At 41.9% G+C, this 23,829-nt stretch overlaps 1 long non-coding RNA gene across 1 annotated transcript in view; it reads right to left on the bottom strand.

The window, feature by feature from the left end:
- Positions 1-413: 413 nt before the first annotated feature.
- The window catches only part of LOC142071768 (uncharacterized), a 29,337-nt gene continuing 5,921 nt past the window's right edge, over positions 414-23,829 (bottom strand). Inside the window, exon 2 of the long non-coding RNA XR_012667961.1 lies at positions 414-462. This is a non-coding gene — a long non-coding RNA (uncharacterized LOC142071768). The remainder of the gene's footprint in view (positions 463-23,829) is intronic.

Here is a 23,829-nt window from a genome sequence, read left to right on the forward strand (position 1 = left end):
TTAACATCATATACTTATTTGCTTTTGTTCTAAATCCAGTGAATTCAGATTTCCCTTGATGATAATATAGAGACATCAATATATCACAGACACTCATGGCCCATGCCAGGGCACCATTCCATATGTCATCCATTTGAGAGGTGTGTGATTAAGTGCAAGCACCATAGGCCTGGAGTTTTTCCCCCGATCTCTTTCTCATCTGGATCCAGGACAACAACCCTATCCCGTATACACACAGCACAGCAGAGGTCCTGATGGGTGATAATGGAAGCTCAATGGTTACAAATATGGAGTAGAGGTGTAGCTTCAGCTATTTGCACTATCACTAGAGAAAACCATTTTAACTATCTTACTCCTCTACATTGTAAACAAATATACATCAAAAATTATTACAGAAAATGTGGTGGACTTACCCCAAGGATCATGCTCAACTTTGATTTTTGTTCTTCTTGCTGGGTGTCCCTTAAAAAGAAAATATAATCTACAAATATGAAATTAAATTTATATTTACTAGAAGTATAGCAGGGTGTTAGTATTAACAATAGAAAATTCAAAAAATAATTACCTGAAATGCTTCCACACAACAGTATAGTTATTATTCCTCAAATTTATTGAGGAAAAACAAGACATGGTTAAATCAAACCAAAACAAACAAAAGCAAGCAAACAAAATCAGTTGTGAAATATACTGTAGACACCAGGATAATTAGTCTCCCTTAGAAATCTTTACTTAAAATATAAAACTGCCTTTGGAAATACCGTATCTTGGACATTGTGGATTTTTCTACACGCAATCATTATGTCATGACTGAAGTATATGCCAGTGAAAAATGCAGCAGTACCTTCCACAGATGTTCTATGGTCATTGTGATCTCTATTCTATGAAAACTCAACAATAGAATGTTGTTTTATGGTTAATTTTTCTTTGAAGGTGCTCAAAAAGAAGTCCTTTTATGCCTTTCCCTATCACACTTCTTAGTCTTCAAAGCTACTGTGAACGGAAAAGTATTTTTGTACATATTCAGAGAAATCTAAATGAATTCATAAATATTCATCTAGGGACTGAGGATTTTTTATGCCCAAGGGGCTTCATTTAAGGAATGTGTCTCAGTACTCTGAGCACATCATCCTTTTTTTCCCATGTGCAATTTATTTGTTAGACCACCTTATTATCTTCAGAACCAAGAAACAAATATTTTTCTCATTGGCAACCTACCCATCTCTGTTCTAATTTTACTGAAGCCCAATTTTCAGAGAAGATCTGTGCTCTTGCCTGAAGACTACTGGTTCCTAATCAGAGTTTGGTGAACACTATGATTTAGAATAATTTACTCTTCTCCCTTCCTTCTGATATTTATTTAATCTAAGGATTTATTACTATTTCAGCCAGGCTAGGAATGGGCCTTCTTTTGTGTTTCTCAATGCCTGTAATTCAGATAGTCTAGTCCATATTTCTCAGAACTCTAGTTCTTTATTTATCTACCTGTCAATCATTCTATTTGCCTGGGGATCATGAGGAAATCAGTTTTCATAGTCTTTTGGACAGCTGTCAAGATGAAGTGCTACACAGAAGTCCAAAGGAGTTGTATAGGCCAGAATTTGATCCCTACAGTTTATCACCCAATATCCTTCCTGAATTAAAAGGGTTCATTACTGTTCATTGGCTTGTTTTTCAACACCACAAATCGACTAATAACACATCTCTGACATTCAGTGTAATCTTTAACTGTCAAAGGAAATAGATACCAAGTCATTTACGGGCTAAGAGTAAATTGTAATCTTAATAGAGATACATTTGCATTCTGAGAACTTTTTTCTTTTGTGTAAATGAACTAACTCTCCACAACTTCCTATCCCATAACCAAATCTGAAAGAGCCCACCCACTGTGTGTCCTGGAGCAGGATAAGGAGAAGCTATTGGAATAAAACAGTTTTCAAATGCAAAGCACACAATCCAGTGCACAAATTACATCATAGTACAACAATTTCTGAACTCTTGCCACCTCACTGACAGCATGAGTGGTGTCCAGTACTCCTTTCCCACGGACGTTTTCTCCATGGACAGTTCGGACCTCCATTGTCTCCTCTTCTGAAAGAGCCCTGGGCCTTAATTTGTGGTCAAAACTGCCTTCCTAGCCACAGCCTTGTTGGCCACACTCTTCTTGACATCCTGGTTGGAGTGCTCTCCACATCTTCTTAATATCCACTAGCACCCTCCTGTGGCCTCTTAAACATCCTACACTGCCATCTGCTACAAGAATGCCCCTTGTCGAAGTCCCTGATTACCAGTGACCTTTTGTGCACCCACACCATCTGACATTAATATCTCCACTTATCCTTTCAAAGAGCTCCAGGGCATATTATACTAGACAACCATTCATTGTATTGTATAAGATCTCTTGTTTGGTAAGATAACTCCACTGCTGGTGAAGGCAACAACTAGTGGGTTTCTGTTTTTGCTGGCCTGGCTGGTCTGTAAGGAAACATACAGTATTTGCGGATTTAGAACCTGCATAGCAAACAGCCTTCCAGTGAACCCAGACTCCCCTCCCACCAGCCAGTGATTTCTTTTCTGCATGTAGCATACAAACCAGAAAAAAAAAATTGTTTTCCCATAGCAGTGCTTGATCACACTCCAGAGTCCTGTCTGCATAGCTTCCATTAAAACATTATTGGGAATTTCTGATTAAAAGAATTGATTTTACACAGCAAATAAGAATTCAGATAAATTATCTGAGAACATGTTCCTATACTTGCAGCAGAACAGATGCAAGCTAAGTTAGTGTTACTTTAGTTGTATCAAACAGGACTTCACAAACCAGCTGCATAGAAACAGAAAGATAGAGCAATACTGAGAATGCATTTTGGAAAGGATACATGATTCCTCACAACCCTCTTGAAAATCCAAGTTAGGTCACCCTCACAGTCCCCAGAAGGCACAGCACTTGACCTGCATGTGCATGTATCTGATCTAATTTTCGTTAAAAATATAAACAACAAAGAAAACTTTTGAAAATGCTCATGACAAAATGCACAAGAATATATACTGGCATATACACAAGAAGGAAAGCAGGGCTTTAACATTTTGACCAAAAAGGAAAAGACATTTCTTCTCTGAAGAGCTGACAACCATAAGGTTTCAGATGCAGGCCTAATCCTGCCTTAGCAAAGGAAGATGATGATGACCTCTTGAGATGCCCTTCCAGCCCTGCATTCTTTGACAGAATTACTGTATTAGTGGAAGGGGGGGAAACTGAAGACATGCTTTATCTTGATTTTAGTAAAGGCTTTTGACACAGTCCCATAGGACATTCTCATAAGCAAACTAGGGAAATGTAGTCTAGATTAAATTACTAGACAATGGGTGCATAACTGGTCTGCTTGAAAGACCATATGCAAAGAGTAGTTATTAATAGTTCACTGTTAAACTGGGGGCAAGTATCTAGTGGGGTCCTGCAACGGTTTGTCCTGGTTCCAGTACTATTCAACGTTTTCATTGATGACGTGGATAAAAGAGTGCAGGGTATGCCTATACAATTTGTGGATGACACCAAGTTAAGAAGGGTCTCAAGCACATTGGAGGACAAGTTAAGAATTCAGAACAAATTGGAGAATTGGTCTGATATCAACAAGATGAAATTCACTAAAGAGAAATACAAAATACTATACTCAGGAAGAAAAAATTAAATGCCCAGCTACAAGACGGTAGCTGGCTAGGCAATAGTCCTGCTGGTTCACAGATTGAATGAGAGTCAACAATGTGATACAGTTCCTAAAAAGGCTAATATGCTGGGATGTATTAGCAGGAGTAGTTATTTAACACATAAGTGGCAATTGCCCTGCTGTACTCTGCAGCGGTGAGGCCTCTGCTGGATTACTGTGGGCACCACGCTTCAAGAAAGATGTAGCTAAACAGCGAGTTCAGAGGAGAGCAACAAAAATGATAAAAGGTTTAGAAAACATGATCTATAAGAGAAGGCTGAAAATACTGGGCATATTTAGTCTTATGAAAAGAAGAGTGAGTGTGGGACCTGATAGATTTTAAATATGTTAAGGGCTGTTATAAAGAGGACAGGGAGCAATAGTTCTCTATATCTGCTGAAGGAGGACAAAAAGCAATAGGCTTAAACTGCAGCAAAGAAGATTTAGGTTAGATATTAGGAAAAACTTTCTAACTATAAGGTAGTTAAGCACTTGAATAGGCTTCCAAGGGAGGTTTTGGAATCCCCATCATTGGAGGATTTTAAGAACAGGTTGGACAACCACTTGTCACAGATGATCTAGGTTTAGTTGGTCCTGCCTCAGCTCAGGTGGATGGCCTAGATGACCTCTCAAGGTCCATTCCAGCCCTACATTTCTATGCGTCTGTATCTTAGTCTTTCAAGCTCAACCATGTGCACAATTGTAACTACAGTTTATGTTTCTATAAGATTTTTGTCTGAGGATCTATGTTTTACTATTAGTTCATTAAGCCTAGCAAAACCCTGAGAGGGGTCTGTCATATGCCCCGAGGTACAGAGAGGTTGGGATTATTTCAAGGTGAAGCAGCAAGTCAGTGGCAGAGAGCAGTATAGTACCCAAGTTTCCTGACCTCATGTATCCACTAGCCCACACCCCTTTCTTGTAAAGTGTGTATTTCAAAATTCAAAACAAGGGTCTTGGGTTTTTTTAGGTGTCTCGCTTCTCTTTGCACACTTCATTTTTGTTTTAAGAGGTACTTAATGATCTACAGAGCCATCCACAGACATTATATGTATGAGGAATGTGTCTTGCCTGCTTTGGATATAACTTATAAGCAAGGATAAACCCTTCAATTTATTGTGTTGTGTTGTGTTGTATTTATTGTAGAGATGTTATTTGTACTTATTCCCAATTTTCTTTCATTTATCCTGTCTTTCCAAAAAGCATGAGGTATACTTAAGAACTTTGAAAGGGACTGAATAGGAAGCTAATGTTTTACTTTCAGACTCTTGGATGCAGTATAGATTATTGCTGAAGCTCTGCGGGAACTAAAATGTTTGGACATTTTTTCACCACTTGACTCACTCAACGTTTTAAATCACGATGGACTCACCTTGTTTGCCTGTGCTGGGCTTTAGTTTGGAATAGTTTTTAGAGCACTGTACTGTGTGTGCAGAAAGCTTGGATTAAAACACAAACCACAGATATGTAATTCTTTGGGGTTTCATAATTAGCTGATCGTACTCCAGCAACACAATAGAATAAATTGTAAAAGCCAAATAAGCCAAAACAAATCCACTACTGACTTGTAAACTAATTCCAAGAAATATTTCTTACATCTCCCAAACACATACTTCTAGTTATTCTTTTAGTGCCAGTCATTTCCCATTTTATTAAGTGGAGTGGGTTGGAAAGAGAACATCTTTACTGAGATTTGCTTTCATGAAGCACCAGTTTCAATTTTGTTAAGAGTTTAAAGCAATACAACATAGAAAGTGGCAATTACCTCTGCATGAAGGTTTGATCTCATAGGTCACTCTCCTAAATCATCACCCAAGTTAAAGAAAAAAAATCCCTCAGTAAAGGCTCGCCGTAGTCTGCAAATAGCATAAAACCATTAATTGAGATTTGGACTTTTCTTTGTTAGTGATCTGGGGCTCCCTCTTGCTCCCATAGGGAGCCAATGAGAGCCATGCATTTCAAGGAGGTGGTTTGGGCTCATGTGTGGAATGAATACCTTTGTGATCAGACTTGAAGGCAGTTTTGAGATGTTTCTGCTTGATATTTATACTTGTGCATCAGTGAAACAGGTAGGCATGCCGCAATGCGGGTTTATAAACTCAGGGATTTTTAACTGAGTGAGGACTGCAGGATCAGGTCTGAGGTCGTTTAACATATAAATGCCACTTTGGTGAGTGGTGAAGGAATAGCTGAAATGTTTTTTAACAGAAGAACTTGGAAATTTGCAGTCCTCCCATCAGTTAACTCATAATCCTGTGTGTAATGCTATTACAAATCCATAAATAATCACTTCAGGCTTAAGATGAATGTGTTTAAATAACTTTGGAATGCATTTCTTCCTCAGTGATGAAAGAATACAGTTTACCCAATCCAAACACACACACCCCCCCCTCCAATTTCTGTAACCTCCAATTTTTCTTGAAGTCTTCAGTTAAACAAGCATCTTGTTATAATCTTTGAGATAGCTAGTCTTCAGATTAATATGGTGACTGCTTCCCGGTTCTAGATGTGAAGCTGTGCTGGATGATGTCCAAGTGGCCTGAATGCCCTGCTGTTCGTGCCTAATTGTTTTCTATGGGTTGCGGCGGGGAGTTAATCAAGGGTATTTCAGGAAAGCAGAGCAAGTTGCTAGGGCAGTGGCTCAGCCAGCTTTACACTAGACACATTGGGGATCAGTTGGTAAAGCCAGCTGGATTAAGAATCGCTAATACAGTGATCATCTCCCACAGGTGTAGTGGAGAAAGAAGGGGCATTGGGAAAAAGGAATCAAACAGTCTGTTTGAACTAAGTTAATTAAAATTGAGTCTCATAAATGTCATTAACACTTTCAAATGTTTCTAGCTGAGATTACTGGGGATTTGAGGTCACCCAAATTCCTCTCAGCCCAAATACAAGGTAGTAAGAAGGGACTGAAAGAACTGAAAGTGGTTGTACAGATTTCTTTATAGTTCTCCTGGCTGTTTTTTGCCATGGTGGTGTGCACTATGTTAGCTGAGTACAGTACCTGGTGCCATAACAAATAGCAGATGGGTAGAATTAAAAAGGGAATTGTTGTTGTTGATTTATTATCTGAAATGGTTTAAACTGTATTCCAAAATTCTCTGGGCCCCATTTCAGTTGAACAGTTTTGTAGTAATATTTTCAACATTGCATATTGTAATTGGGGAAATATTAAAGTTGTTGGAGGCTCCTATGTCTGGAGATTATGAAATTTAGATAATCTGCTTGGTATTTATTTAAAAATTAGTATCACTGGCCAAATTCCAATTCCTTTCAACTCAGTTGCATTGTAGTAACGGAGGGCAGAATTCCCCCCTCCCACCCAATTTTTAGGCATCACTTATTTGCAACACAGAAAGAGAAATCTAGCCCCATTTTTCCCCAGCACCAGATACTGAATGTTCACACAATGAAGGGAACTTCCTCTCCTTGGAATATACTGAAACCAGGTTGGCTTTGCTAGGTCTGTGCAAACCCACTGAAGTCAAAAGGTACTTGGGTATAACTGAAAATGGAATGTGGCCCCCTGATAATTAGATTTCAAAAGTAAGCATTGGCTGAAGTGTCAAATCTGAATTTCGCCGGGGTGCTAGCCATCTGTTCTGAAGGTACAATACACGGAAGCCTAACATCAGAGACTGTCAACTAGTTTCCATGTTACTTTAATACAGCTTTAGCAGTATTAATGTAAAGAAGGATTTTTATTATTTGAAGATTTACAGCCAAATGGTGACCCACAAGCATGGTGGAAATGGGGCATAAGACACCCACTACACCAGCTCCCCACATTGCAGATAGCAATGCAGGAGAGTCTCAGCAGAGCTCATATTTCCCTCCTTTTTTCACAGATGGGTAGAGTGGGCGGCATCCTGACTCCCTTCAGGCTCCATGTCCAGAGTTGGAGCTGTGAGAGTACCTCAGGCACTATCTGCTGCATTGGGTATGTACCCTGTGCCATTCATACTCTCCCTGCAACAGCCAGGAGACACGAACGAACACTGTGATTTGAGCTGTGCAAATAACTTATTTTTCAGTTTGATGGCCAAACTGATTTTTTTAAATTAGTTTTGGATTGACCTGAAACAAAGATTTTGATTTTTTCCAGAAAAAGTTGAAAAAGAATATGTTTGACCCAGAACAAAATATTATGTTTCATTTGGGAGAGTTTAGCACTTTTTTTTTTTTGGTACAAAACTGCAGTGAAATTACAATAAAAAAGTTATTTGAGATTGAAGCATTTCATTGCAAACATGATTTTTTTCAGATTTTTTTTCATTTTTCTCTAAACACTTCAGTGAAGCCTACCCAAATCTGTATTTTTTTCCCCTGAAAAAAAGATTTTGCATGAAAAATTTCACCCAGCTCTAATTGTGATGTTCCACATCACAATCGCCTCCTTCAGCTGCTCCAGGGACAGTGTAGCAACACCATGCCCCTTGCTTGGGACAAAGCCATAGTTTAACTCTTCAATATCTCAAAAGGCCTTAACGAAGGCACTCCAAGTCAAGGTATGAATACTGCTTTAAAAATAATAAAGGCCTTTAAAAGCTGTGTTCTTTGATGGTGTGAATGCCACTTCAAATGCAGCAACTTAGTTGCAGGAAGGAAAAAAAGATAAGGAAAAATTCCAAAATGATTTGCAATCCAAAGGGAAAACACTGCATAATTCGACAGTGATTGGCTAAGGTGCATTTTTACTACTGCGCTCTACTGGATACAATTACAATTTGAGTTGTGTATCATATTACTTACAACATCAAGATTCTCGTTTAGTTATGGTAGCAGAGCGTGTGCTGTTGGAGCAGAAGGTTCAGATTTATATTCCTGCTGTTGCTATGAAATTCCAAATGGATGCGTGGTAACCATGAAATCCTAAGTGTCCACAGCTTGTCGTGTGTGGTCTGTGTAAACCCGACATACATTTCTCACCCAATCTTGCAAAGGACCTTAAACCAGCTTTTAAATTGTACTCACAATTTTTCATGTCCAAGTTTTTGCATGTGGAAATTTTTGTCCCATGTTTTGTGCTTTACATGTGTAAAGGAACAAGAGAACAAGATGTGTAAAATTGTAAGCCAAAATTCAAAAGCTGCTTTTGAAAAGTTCTCTCTCTATTTCTCATCCTGTTTCTGCATCGCAGCCACCTTTTCTCTTCAGTGTTAAATAAATGAGTTTTCTTTTTTATGTTGGAGAATGGGATTATTATAAATGAGCAGGGTTTCTCTGTCTGCGTGTAAAAGCAGGATAGGGAATGGCGGGGAGCCCAAAGGTTGAATGAATGCATACTGTTATGTGTACACACTTTTACATTACTTTAACAAACTATCTTCATTTACGCTGAATAGAAATTTCTCTTCCTTTTTCAGACACAAACAACTGCTTATTCCAAGGCTTACTCAGATTCATGACCATACTCAGATCAGAACTTTAGATTGATTTATAAATGAGAACTAAAAGCAAATAACAGCTCTTAAATAAATAAATATAATACAATGCAATAAATAGAGAAGTTGTCCCTTGCTTATATCCAAAGTATACAAGACACTTTCCTCATATATATAATGACTGTGAATGGCTCTACCGATAATTAAGTACCTCTTAAAACCAAGGGCCTGATTTTTCCATTGGTGCAAAGCTATCTGAAAGTATAGTATTCCCCCCCGCCCCCACAGTCATAGAATCATAGAATCTCAGGGTTGGAAGGGACCTCAGGAGGTCATCTAGTCCAACCCCCTGCTCAAAGCAGGACCAATTCCCAACTAAATCATCCCAGCCAGGGCTTTGTCAAGCCTGTCCTTAAAAATATCTAAGGAAGGAGATTAGGGCTAGTTTGACTAAGGTATTTGTCTAATCAAAGATTAAATGAATTCAGGGTTTATTTTTTCAGCTTTGAGTTTGGGTTTCGTCTCTGTTCTTAATGCTAGGCTGCAATGAAAACTCAAGCACACTTGTAAAATAGGGACTTGCACTAACTACTTACCTTAGATGTTGGCTGGATCATTTTAAATACATGCATCATGCCTGTGAATCTAGGATCTTTTCAAATCATCCCCTACCTGCACAGTTGCAGTAGATCTGCAGTAACCTGTAGTAAATGAGCTGGTTGGTGTACATACTACTGGTTAGAATCAGAACTGCTTGACTAGGTTTCATAAACCTCAGACATCTAACGGAGCTTTGCCTTTAGCTTAAGTGGTAAGCTTCTGCAGCAAAAGCGTCTGAGGTTTTAGCCCAACAACCACGGCAAAGTTTCAAATGGCCAGCGCATGGAGCACTGGGACCACAGCAACACTCTCGGGGGATATGCATTTGTTACAAGAGGAAAGGTAAATATTTTGGAATTTCCAAAAACTCCAAGCTGTAAATCGTTGAAATACACAGTCACATCAAATCCTTCCTGCAAAGTATTGTGAGTAAAAAAAATTCAAAAATGCTTACATGAGTCAGGAGCCTAAATCCTCTCTACTTGCAGTGAGGCTTAGCCTCCCAGGCCACTTATGCATTTTTTCAAAATGTTACGCTATGCAATCAATTCTCTGACACCCCACATTCTGTATAAGGGCAGGTCAGAGTAGCAGGCAGAGTGTGATGTGTTGTCTAAGCCAAGATCCTGTATGTCTGAGAATCAGAGGGATCAGAGGAATTGTCTATGCAGAAAAGCCTTTATAAGGTTTGATTAGAAATCAGATGGTACACATGCAGAGTAAAGTACATTTTTAAATGACACAACTTGCATTAATTCAGAGATGCAACTCCTCATTGTAAGCTAATGTCCTGAAAAATAGCCATTAAAAAAAAAACCCAAAAAAGACAGTGAGCATGTAAGAACCAGACATCTGAAGGTATTAGATATATACTGTCTTTACTGTTGTTTAACTCAAAAGGGCCAAAATAGTCTTTTTGAAATTTGGCACAACAATTTAGACCCTCAGCCCATAATTTTAATGCCAAGTTCTATCCTGGTACACTACCCATACAATGTATTATGTTCCCAATAAATGTGTTTCATAATGGAAGCAATGATAGCACATCCCTAATTGCAGAGGTGCACTGCATGCAGTTCTTGTATTCAGAGTACCTCCAGCTTGCCTTTGTCAACACAGATATAGCCTCCTTTAGCGTGCAATAGCCTTGAGCAGTTTGCCCAATATCATGTAAGAGAGTTGTCCTGGCAAAATGGGCTTATTCTGGAGTAATGTTTGGTCCTCAGGAAAATAAAATCATGTTGGCATACAGTGGGGCTTGACACTACATCACACACTGAAGCAGGAAGGCACCGTTATCAGCTAAGAGTCCACAAATAGTGGAACTGTTGATACAGACTGTCATGAAACACTGTTAATTGCTGTATAACACTCAAGTGGTGAAAGTGTTACAGCCTTAAAAAGAGGTGATTGGGCACAAAGTCCCACAATGCCCCCACATTCCTGGACAGTACTGGAAGTGAAGCAACCCCCATCCAAAACTGAGGGAAGGTGGGGGTTTCATTGCATTTTTGCTGTGAGGTGGGACAGATATGCACAGGGCCTTTAAGGAGAAAATGAGACCCTTGAATTTGACGCAGAAAGTGAAAGGGAAATTATTGGAAAGAGTTATACGATCACAGTGATGAGAAAGGAAGATGGAATTTAGCTATGTAAGTCTGTGTGTCTTTGTACACTAGAGAGGTTAAAATGAGATGTAAGGAAGCCAGAAAGATTAAGGAAGTTGTAGTTGTGGCAGGAGATGTCCAAGACGTGGGTAAAGGGTTGGCGGCAAGTATGGAGATGAAGGCATCAACCTGACAGATGTAGCAGAAGAATACAACAGCATATGACAAAAGCCTGGAAGTGGGAGGAAGAAAGTATCTCGTAAAATATGAGCCCAGATTGTGAGCATGGTTGGCAAAGGGGATCGCAGTGACATCAAAGGAAACTGAAAAAAGTATCAAGGAGGGGAAGAGGTTGTGTGTTGTGTGAGGCAGTCATGTATAACTTGAACCATTAGCGCATACCACACTCGACAAGAGAAACCCACATTTTAAAAACTGTCACAATTTCAGGCACAGCAGGATTTAAAAGTGAAAGCTTTAAACAATCAATTATAAAAAGGAAAAAAGTGAAAGCTTCACACTCGTTAAACATCGAGGGGCCTGTGCAAAGGTTTCTATGTCTGCCTGCCTTGCTTCCTGCTGTGAGCAGATTTAACGAGTCACGAGCAGTGAAAGGCGGCTGCTATGGTGAAATCAGCGAGAGGATGCTGAGGATTTAATTTAGAATTCCATTAAGCAGTAAGGTTCTGGTTGAGGAGAGAGGTTATTGACCAGCTGGCAAGCATGTGTGCATGGAACCTTGCATACAATTTAGGGAAACACATATCCTGGGTTTGTTATAGCTGTCCTATGATTTACTACTTGTTGTGCTGTTAAACAGAGCCTGCTTTTAATTTTGCTTGGGGCACAGATTTTTATAACTAGGGTGACAAACTTGTCAGAATATTAAAAAATCAGACAGTCACACGATCCCTTTATTTAGCTCTTCAGTCCTATTTACATGGAAGTTTTCAAAGCTTATTCTCCTGAATATCAGCTTGTTCTTGAATTATGAAACAGAATGTAGAAACTCCTGATTTACCTTCCCATTTATTTGTAGACTTCTTTCAGTCTTCCATTAACTCATCTCCTCCCTAAATTAAACACTTCCAATCTTTCCTGTCGCTCTTCAAAATTTCAACTTTCTACCATGTTGTCATTAAAGCACTTCAAAAAAATCACAAATATTTCTGTTATAATGGAACAAGCATGTTCTTCACACTCCTTGCTTTAAAAAATGACTGAACATTTTTGTTCAAACTTTAATTTAAAAAATCTCATATTTGTGCTGGAAAGTTTCAGCCCCAAAGGTGAATTTTTAGAAATTTTCACAGCCACTCCTATTCTGGCAGCATACAAATTGCAGAAGCAGCATGAAAGAGAAATACAGCATTGACCATAAATGCTTTTACACTACATTATTCTTGGCATTAATATACCCATCAGTATTTATCAAGGTCAAAGTCTAGTTCCCTTCCTTCCCCTTCCCACACGACCCGCAAAATACATCCTTTTTTAATGTGTTTTAATTTATTACTTTTCAAAGGGGATTTTCTCCTCCTTTTCAGAATCATTTTACACTTTTATTTTCAGCTCAACATTTCCCCTTTGACCCAGGCATGCTTGTCAGGGGTTCCTTGGAAGCAGCCTTTCAGCTCTCTCTGCTTTGCCAGGGAACGCTCTATTGCTCACAACCAAGGCTTTTGGGCCCTCCTTACCCTTCTCTGGCCCTTCATAGCAGTGTACAGGGACTGGAGCCAGGGTGAACATCTCACCATCGGCCTCTTACTGAATGAGGGAGGCAACCTAGTGACAGAGGATGTGGAAAAAGCTAATGTGCTCAATGCTTTTTTTTGCCTCTGTCTTCACTAACAAGGACAGCTCCCAGACTGCTGCGCTGGGCATCACAACATGGGGAGTAGATGGCCAGCCCTCTGTGGAGAAAGAGGTGGTTAGGGACTATTTAGAAAAAACGTGCACAAGTCCATGGTGCCGGACGAGTTGCATCCGAGAGTGCTAAAGGAATTGGCGGCTGTGATTGCAGAGCCATTGGTCATTATCTTTGAAAACTCGTGGCGAATGGGCGAAGTCCCAGATGACTGGAAAAAGGCTAATATAGTGCCAATATTTAAAAAAGGGAAGAAGGAGGATCCTGGGAACTACAGGCCAGTCAGCCTCACCTCAGTCCCCGGAAAAATCATGGAGCAGATCCTCAAGGAATCAATCCTGAAGCACTTACATGAGAGGAAAGTGATCAGGAACAGTCAGCATGGATTCACCAAGGGAAGGTCATGCCTGACTAATCTAATCACCTTCTATGATGAGATTACTGGTTCTGTGGATGAAGGGAAAGCAGTGGATGTATTGTTTCTTGACTTTAGCAAAGCTTTTGACACGGTCTCCCACAGTATTCTTGTCAGCAAGTTAAAGAAGTATGGGCTGGATGAATGCACGATAAGGTGGGTAGAAAGTTGGCTAGATTATCGGGCTCAACGGGTAGTGATCAATGGCTCCATGTCTAGTTGGCAGCCTGTGCCAAGTGGAGTGCCCCAGGGGTCGGTCCTGGGGCCGGTTTTGTTCAATATCTTCATAAATGATCTGGAGGATGGTGTGGATTGCACTCTCAGCAAATTTGCGGATGATACTAAACTGGGAGGAGTGGTAGATACGCTGGAGGGCAGGGATAGGATACAGAGGGACCTAGACAAATTGGAGGATTGGGCCAAAAGAAATCTGATGAGGTTCAATAAGGATAAGTGCAGGGTCCTGCACTTAGGACGGAAGAACCCAATGCACAGCTACAGACTAGGGACCCAATGGCTAGGCAGCAGTTCTGCGGAAAAGGACCTAAGGACGACAGTGGACGAGAAGCTGGATATGAGTCAGCAGTGTGCCCTTGTTGCCAAGAAGACCAATGGCATTTTGGGATGTATAAGTAGGGGCATAGCGAGCAGATCGAGGGACGTGATCGTTCCCCTCTATTCGACATTGGTGGGGCCTCATCTGGAGTACTGTGTCCAGTTTTGGGCCCCACACTACAAGAAGGATCTGGATAAATTGGAGAGAGTCCAGCGAAGGGCAACAAAAATGATTAGGGGTCTGGAACACATGAGTTATGAGGAGAGGCTGAGGGAACTGGGATTGTTTAGTCTGCGGAAGAGAAGAATGAGGGGGGATTTGATAGGTGCTTTCAACTACCTGAGAGGTGTTTCCAGAGAGGATGGTTCTAGACTATTCTCAGTGGTAGAAGAGGACAGAACAAGGAGTAATGGTCTCAAGTTGCAGTGGGGGAGATTTAGGTTGGATATTAGGAAAAACTTTTTCACTAGGAGGGTGGTGAAACACTGGAATGCGTTACCTAGGGAGGTGGTAGAATCTCCTTCCTTAGAAGTTTTTAAGGTCAGGCTTGACAAAGCCCTGGCTGGGATGATTTAATTGGGGATTGGTCCTGCTTTGAGCAGGGGGTTGGACTAGATGACCTCCTGAGGTCCCTTCCAACCCTGATATTCTATGATTCTATGATTCTATGATATAACATTTCTGAACATTTCAATGTAATATTTTTTGGCATTAAACAATGAGATTTACTATGTCTCCCTTCCTTTTTCACTCCTTGTATCTCTCCTCCATTTCTAGTGTTTTATTATATTTTCTTATCTTCTACTGTATATTTTGGTGTCTTTTTTTCCTCCTACTTTCTCCGGTATATTTTCCCTGTAATATTAAATGATCATTTCCTCTCTCCCCTTCTTTTCCTGTCTTTCTTTACCTGGTTTGTATTTGTTCCTCCCTTCCGTGATTTTCTCACAATCCTTATTTTCTCTTTATCTTTGTCATATCACTCCCTCACTCTTTCAGTCTGCTCCGTTCTGTCTTGCTCTTTTCCATCCACACTTTCCACACGCCTACAAAGCTTTCAATTCACCCTTTCCCCTTTCAGAGTTTGTTGGGGTGGCAGCAAATGAGCAATGCTTAAACAACTGTGTTGCCCCTGCAGGGATATGTGGTTTGCCAAAGTGCTTCTCTGTACCTGGCATGTCACAAAAGATTAACCCTTAAAGCATCAGTGACAGCTAATTTATTATTATTTTCAGTATTTTTGTTCCTGAATGCTGTGTGACACTTGTCATGGCGGCAGTTGTAGTGCACGTTGAACGTGGAGACAGGACCTGCTTGCAATGCCAACAGCAACAGCCTGGGATTTGGACAACCTCTCAGACTTTGCTGGGAGAGGGAGTCACCTCACAGCTAAGGGTGAACAAGGAAGGTCTGTGACACTTCTAAAAAGTTTTACACTGTCAATCGCAAATTACAAAAATACCAGATGAAAAAAGGAGGTAGTGAATTAGCTAGCACCCTCACTTTGAAAGCAGATCATTTTCTTTTCTAGCTTGTACTTTTGAAATAAAATAATTAACCAAAATAAAACAAATAAAACCCTCTTCCTTATAGAGTTATGGATAAATACTTAATAGCAAACTGGGACTACAACATTTCAGCTAGTTCACAGCATTGGTTCTAGCTCTATCAGTTGTAGGGTGACTATTAAAACTCCCAATTAAAGTTAGTAGAAATTGTATGACTTTAATATCTAATACCCTCACAAAACATATGGGCGGGAAAACACTCCCTTACATCATGAGACACCTGAGAATCCTAGCTTCCTAGTGGTGTTTAGCACACACCAATCCTGGAGGTTAACAAGAGTGTCTTTTCAAATGGTCAGTGACCCAGGGCCAGTGTGCTGATCTTCTGGGGAGTGAATGGAGGAGGGAAGGTTATGCCTGTGCTCTAACATTGCCAGGATTATGTATAGTGGGTGCCTAGGGAGAAGGGCATAAGTTGTGGCACTGAAAGGTTTAAATATAGTGGAGACTGAATTGGGGGGTATGGGGGTGGAAGTGGTGCTCTGCTAATGAAAAGATGACACCTGCTGGGAATGGGGAGGAGGAGAGGTGAGCGCTGCCTTTCCCTTTCTCCCTGCAGAACCCCAGTGCTAAAGAGAGACTCCCTAGGCTGCATCCCAATCCCCTGAAGTGAAGCACTGCTACCAGTGGCTGCTACAGCAACTTCCAGATCTACATGCAGTAGTGCATTCTAGACTCCAAACCACACTAGCATTGGGTGCTTGACAGGGAATTCTGCCTCCCCTTGGGTGAAACTTCTGTAAATGTTTTCCTGCTCCCCTTGCTGGGGCTGTGAAATTTCTATGTTGTTGGTGTTATTTGTATAACAGTTGTGCCTAGAGGCCCTAGCTGAGAGCAGGGCTCCACTGTGCTAGATGCTGTAGTAAGAGACAGTCCCTGTCCCAAAGAGCTTCAGGGCTTATTTACGTTATAGAAGCTACAGTGGCACAGCTACGGTGTTACACTACAGCGCCGTGGTGCCGACACTTGCTGTAGTGACAAGGAGTTTTTCTGTCACTGTAGTAAATCCACCCCATTGAGGTGTGGAAGGTAGGTCGATGGAAGAAGTCTTCTGTTGACTTAGCAGTGTTTATACTTGGGCTGAGGTCAGCTTAACTATGTCTCCAAGGTAGGGTGACCAGATGACAAGAACAAAGTATCAGGCCACATGGGCCGGTGGGGGGGGGGAGGGGGGAGGGGCAACCACAGGCTCACTCTGCCACCAGGGCCAGCTCTAGGTTTTTTGCCGCCCCAGCAAAAAAAAAAAAAAAAGCCGGAGTGCCGCCGAAGCAAAATATCAGGACAAACAACTAAATGTCGGGACAATCCCGATTTTATCGGGACGTCTGGTCACCCTACTCCAAGCAGTGTGAATTTTTCACATCCCTGAGCAACATAACTAAGTCAATAGAGGTTTTAGATGTAGAGCAGACGTCAATCTAACTAGACAAGCCAAAAGGCGTCGGAGGAAGCACTCTATTTTACAGGTGTGGAATTAAGGTACAGAGAGATTAAGTCACTCGCCCAGGATCATTCAGGGAGCCTATAGCAGAGCAAGGAATTCAATACAGAACTTCTGACTTTTACACCTGGGCTACACTAGAAAATTAGGTCAATTTAAGTACATCAGTCAGGGCCCTGAAAAATTCACACACCCCCTATTAGTGGTGTAGTTAAACTGACCTAAATCCCCATGTAGACAGCACAAGGTGGATGGAAGAATTCTTCCGTCAACTTAGCTGCAGCCTCTTGGGGAGGTCAATTACCTATGCAGACAGTTAAACCCCTCCCATCAATGTAAGTAATGTCTACAGTGAAGCGTTACAATGGCTGTAATCACAAGACAATGCTTCCTCTTCTGCAGGCAGGGTTTGGGGGAGGGGAGAGGGTCCTGAAGACTCCACCACTGCCTGTCCTTTCTGTTGGGATAGAGATGGAGCGTACCTTTCCTTGCTCTTAAAAACTTGGAAAGCTTTGATACTTTTGTTTCCCCACCCATTGTTAAGGAGGTTTTGGTTTAGACGCCCTTTTATTACAAAGATACCCGTCAGAAAGGGCCATCTTCAATAATACCATCCGACTAGGATTAACAGTTCATTGGAAACTTTACAATTATCACTTGTGGAATTGAGGGCTATCCAGTGAGAGATTTCAGCACCTTTTGGGGAAGTTCTCTGACCCAAGAGAACTTATACAGGGGGTCGGACTAGATGATCACAACAGTCCCTTCTGGCCTTGGAATCAATGAATCTTTTCAGTATTAGCACCATTGTTAGGAAATCATGACATATTCAGGCATAATATATTTTTTTAAATAGTCACTTCATTCTTCTAATGGAAGAGGAGAGATTTAAAAATCTGGGATAATTTCCCAATGTATCACTTAGCAGTTTAATTCTGGATCAGATCTATTAATCTGCACTGCTGGTGCAGTTTGGATCTTGACAAGTTTCCTGCCCTAACTTTTGCCTCCACTGTAGAATAAATAAAAACCTGGAAGAAAATTCCAAATCCCGCCATGCAGCACTACTGCACTAGATGTCACTATTGCTCTTTCTTCCTCAAAAGAAGTGGCTGTCTCATGATGACAGCTAAATCATGCTCTACTCATGCTAGGGTGACCAGACAGCAAGTGTGAAAAATTGGGACAGGGGTTGGGGGGGTAATAGGAGCATATAAGAAAAAGCCCCCAAAATTGGGACTGTCCCTGTAAAATCAGGACATCTGGTCACCCTAATCCATGATGAGAAACTGTTTTGTATGAAAAGACACTGCTGTGTGAGTATATCATAGAATGATGCATTTTTCCTTTAAACATTTTTGCATTTAAGCCATTGCATCTGTATTGAAAACAGAAAGGCGCGAGGATATCCTTATCTTTGTAGTCATGAATATTTTCAAAACTAATCTAACATTAGAAGATTTGTAGTATACAGAGCTGTATAGAAATAGTGCAGTGATGGGGAATCTAGCTGATGGAAGGTAGGAGCTCTGCTTCATGTCTCTACGTGCTGTGAAAGAATAAGTTTGTCAAAAGAAATAAAAATCATAGTATCAGTGAAACTACTATTAGGCAAGTAGATGAACATCTATACCTTGGTCTGTCTTAGACTAACCACTCTAAAAGTGTGTGCAAACGAATGGAGGATGACAGAATTGGAATGAAAGGTGCTTCCTTTTGTTTGAGAAATAAATTGCATTTATGAGATATGCATTAAAAATAGTTACTTTAAGGCTGAAGAGGTTTGGTGGAAATTCCAGAATCTGCTTTCTTTGTAGGAAAGTGTGTGTTCCAAATGAGCTCTCTTCTCCCTGAGGCAGGGAACTATGATACAAGAAAACACTTGCTGCTTCATTACAAATCCTGTTTTCTCCATGCACGTGCTACCGCTGTGGCAAACTGTTCATCCTGATGACAAGTTCAAACTAATGGGCTTCCTGCCTTTGAGAAAATCATCTGCTTTGATTTCCCACCTGGCTTCTCAAATAACCCGTTCCCCCCACTCCTCTCTGGGTTTCTTTGATTTTCACCCCAAATTCTCCCCAGGCATCCAGCCATCTATCTACTTATGTGGTCTCCATCACTCCAGTATATAAGCACCTCCCAGGTATTAAAAGCATAAATAACAGTAACAATCTCTCTCTGTCTTTCTTTCTTTCCAGCCTGTAAGAGAAGTGGCTTGAGCAGTTTATCAGGTGGTTTGGAATTAGTCTGTTTGTGTGTGTCTATGTGAAAGGGGAAAGAACTTATTGAGGGGGGGCAAGCTATGTCAAAGGTATTAGTTTCGCACTGAGCTCTGCAGGTGGTAAGGTCCTAGACCATCTTGTCTATTCTGTTTATATTGTGCACTTGACAGAAATCCTGTTTGTCTGAGTCTTCTGACAGGATAAACAGCATATAAATACTGGATAGATAGATTTGTAGCACCTCTAGTATGTTAATGCAGAAAGGGGAGCTTGGAATGAGAAGAGGTAGTCCCAAAATGTTTCCTGAATTCTGCCGTGAGTTGAGGTTCCTGACTTGAAAAGATGAGAGTCCATTTTGCATACACACCTGTGTCAAGGTTCCTCCCCTACTCTGAACTCTAGGGTACAGATGTGGGGACCTGCATGAAAAACCTCCTAAGCTTATCTTTACCAGCTTAGGTCAAAACTTCCCCAAGGTACAAGATATTACACCCGTTATCCTTGGAATGGCCGCTACCACCACCAAACTAATACTGGTTACTGGGGAAGAGCTGTTTGGACGCGTCTTTCCCCCCAAAATACTTCCCAAAACCTTGCACCCCACTTCCTGGACAAGGTTTGGTAAAAAGCCTCACCAATTTGCCTAGGTGACTACAGACCCAGACCCTTGGATCTTAAGAACAATGAACAATCCTCCCAACACTTGCACCCCCCCTTTCCTGGGAAATGTTGGATAAAAAGCCTCACCAATTTGCATAGGTGACCACAGACCCAAACCCTTGGATCTGAGAACAATGAAAAAGCATTCAGTTTTTTACAAGAAGACTTTTAATAAAAAATAGAAGTAAATAGAAATAAAGAAATCCCCCCTGTAAAATCAGGATGGTAGATATCTTACAGGGTAATTAGATTCAAAAACATAGAGAACCCCTCTAGGCAAAACCTTAAGTTACAAAAAAGATACACAGACAGAAATAGTTATTCTATTCAGCACAATTCTTTTCTCAGCCATTTAAAGAAATCATAATCTAACACATACCTAGCTAGATTACTTACTAAAAGTTCTAAGACTCCATTCCTGTTCTGTCTCTGGCAAGAGCAGCACACAGACAGACCCAAACCCTTTGTTTGTCTCCCTCCTCCCAGCTTTTGAAAGTATCTTGTCTCCTCATTGGTCATTTTGGTCAGGTGCCAGCGAGGTTACCTTTAGCTTCTTAACCCTTTACAGGTGAGAGGAGCTTTCCCCTGGCCAGGAGGGATTTCAAAGGGGTTTACCCTTCCCTTTATTTTTATGACACGCCCCCCAAATCTCAGCTAGGGTGAAACACTGGCTGGGATTTCTTCCTGGAGCTCTAGGAAAAACAGAGTTAATAAGACACATGCATCTCTAAATATACTACCAAGTACATAAAGACTAACAATATTTTCCACATCTCAAGGACGATTTTAACCAGTTGACTCTGGGAAACTTTCACGGGAGAGTGCATCAGCCACTTTGTTAGAAGCTCCTGAGATGTGTTGGATGTCGAAATCAAAATCTTGGAGAGCTAAACTCCACCGAAGAAGTTTTTTGTTAGTTTCTTTGACGGTGTGAAGCCACTTCAGTGCAGCATGGTCGGTTTGCAGGTGGAAACGCCGCCCCCAAACATATGGGCGTAGCTTTTCCAGAGCGTAGACAATGGCGTAACATTCTTTTTCAGTGACTGACCAGTTGCTTTCCCTCTCAGACAGTTTTTTGCTGAGAAACACTACAGGGTGGAATTCTTGATCAGGTCCTTTCTGCATTAAAACTGCTCCCACACCATGCTCGGACGCATCTGTGGTTACTAGGAACGGTTTGTCAAAGTCTGGGGCCCTTAGTACAGGGTCAGACATGAGTGTTGCTTTAAGCTTGTTAAAGGCCTTCTGACACTTTCCGGTCCACTGAACAGCATTTGGCTGTTTCTTTTTGGTTAGGTCTGTCAGTGGGGCAGCGATTTGGCTGTAGTGCGGTACAAATCGTCTGTAATAACCGGCCAAGCCTAAGAAGGATTGAACCTGTTTCTTTGACTTTGGGACAGGCCACTTTTGGATAGCATCCACTTTGGCCTGTAGGGGGCTGATAGTTCCTTGACCCACCTGGTGTCCAAGGTAAGTCACTCTGTTTAGGCCTATTTGACACTTCTTGGCCTTAACAGTTAGTCCTGCCTCCCTTATGCGCTCAAGGACTTTTTGTAGATGTTCCAGGTGGTCTGCCCAGGAATCCGAAAATATGGCCACATCGTCAAGGTAGGCGACTGCATATTCTCCTAATCCTGCTAGGAGACCATCTACAAGTCTTTGGAAAGTGGCGGGTGCATTTCGCAGCCCGAAAGGGAGTACATTAAATTCATACAGCCCGAGATGTGTGATGAAGGCTGACCTTTCCTTGGCAGATTCATCTAGCGGTACCTGCCAGTACCCCTTGGTTAAGTCCAAGGTAGAGATGAACTGGGCCCGTCCCAGTTTCTCTAATAGTTCATCTGTGCGTGGCATTGGATAGTTGTCTGGGCGAGTTACAGCATTTAGCTTACGGTAGTCCACGCAAAAACGTATTTCCCCATCTGGTTTGGGAACTAGAACCACTGGAGATGCCCATGCACTTTCAGAGGGGCGGATTACCCCCATCTGTAACATATCCTGGATCTCCCGTTCTATAGCAGTTTTAGCTTGAGGAGACACCCGGTAAGGTTGGACCCTAATTGGGTGAGCATTACCTGTGTCAATGGAGTGGTATGCCCGTTCAGTCAGTCCTGGGGTGGCTGAGAACGTTGGTGCGTAGCTAGTGCACAGCTCCTGGATCTGCTGTCGCTGCATACGCCCAAGGGTCATGGAGAGGTTCACCTCTTCCACACCACCAGCACATTTCCCTTCGTAGTAAACACCTTCAGGCCACTCAGCGTCGTCTCCTCCCTGGGCTGTAAACTGACAAACCTTTAATTCTCTGGAATAAAAGGGCTTTAGAGAATTAATATGGTACACCTTAGGCTTTCGGTTGGAGGTGGGGAATGCTATGAGATAATTAACAGCTCCCAGGCGCTCCTGGACCGTGAATGGCCCTTCCCACGATGCTTCCATTTTATGGGCCTGGAGCGCCTTTAAGACCATGACCTGGTCTCCTACTTTGAAGGAACGCTCTCTGGCATGTTTATCATACCAGGCTTTTTGCTCTTTTTGAGCATCCTGTAAGTTTTCTCTAGCAAGGGCTAAAGAGGTTCGGAGGGTGTTCTGTAGGTTGGTTACAAAGTCCAGAATGTTAGTTCCTGGAGAAGGTGTAAATCCCTCCCATTGCTGCTTCACCAACTGCAATGGCCCCTTAACCTCACGGCCATATACAAGTTCAAATGGGGAAAACCCTAAACTGGGATGTGGTACAGCTCTGTAGGCAAAGAGCAACTGCTGCAACACTAGGTCCCAATCATTGGAGTGCTCATTTACAAATTTATGTATCATGGCCCCCAAAGTTCCATTAAACTTCTCCACCATGCCATTTGTTTGATGGTGGTAAGGAGTGGCAACCAAGTGATTTACCCCATGAGCTTCCCAAAGGTTTTTCATAGTTCCTGCCAGGAAATTAGTCCCTGCATCTGTGAGGATGTCGGAGGGCCAACCTACCCTGGCAAAAATGTCTGCTAGTGCCTGGCACACACTTTTAGCCCTGGTGTTGCTTAGAGCTACTGCTTCTGGCCATCGGGTGGCAAAATCCATGAAAGTCAGTATGTACTGCTTTCCTCTGGGTGTCTTTTTCGGAAAAGGACCCAGAATATCCACAGCTACTCGCTGAAATGGAACTTCAATGATGGGGAGGGGTTGTAGAGGGGCTTTGACCTGGTCTTGGGGTTTTCCCACTCTTTGGCACACCTCACAAGACTGGACATAGGTAGAAACATCCTTGCCCATTCCTTCCCAGTGGAATGACCCCCCCAAACGGTCTTTGGTCCTGTTAACCCCAGCATGGCCACTAGGGTGATCATGGGCTAAGCTCAAGAGCTTGGCCCGGTATTTAGTTGGAACTACCAACTGTCTCTGAGGATGCCAGTCTTCCTGGTGTCCACCAGAAAGAGTTTCCTTGTATAAAAGTCCTCTTTCTACAACAAACCTGGATCGATTAGAAGAGCTGAGAGGCGGTGGGTTGCTCCGTGCCGCCGTCCAAGCTCTCTGGAGGCTTTCATCTGCTTCCTGTTCGGTCTGGAACTGTTCCCTTGATGCTGGAGACATCAGTTCCTCATGGGATTGTGGACCTAGGCTTGGTCCCTCTGGAAGCGATATAGGGGATGGAGCTGTTTCTATTGACTGTGAACCGCTCTCCGCTGGTGCACTATGTTGGGATTCAGGCTCCGGCTGAGCCTCTTGTGTAGGGTTATCGGCTGCTGCCAGTTCAGGTTCGGTGGGGCCCTCTGTTGTTGAGGTTGCAAGTACTGGATTCAGTGCTGACACGGGGTCTGGT

The sequence above is a fragment of the Caretta caretta genome, chromosome 4, assembly GCF_965140235.1.
Source record: "Caretta caretta isolate rCarCar2 chromosome 4, rCarCar1.hap1, whole genome shotgun sequence".
In the NCBI taxonomy this organism is placed as follows: Eukaryota; Metazoa; Chordata; order Testudines; family Cheloniidae; genus Caretta; species Caretta caretta.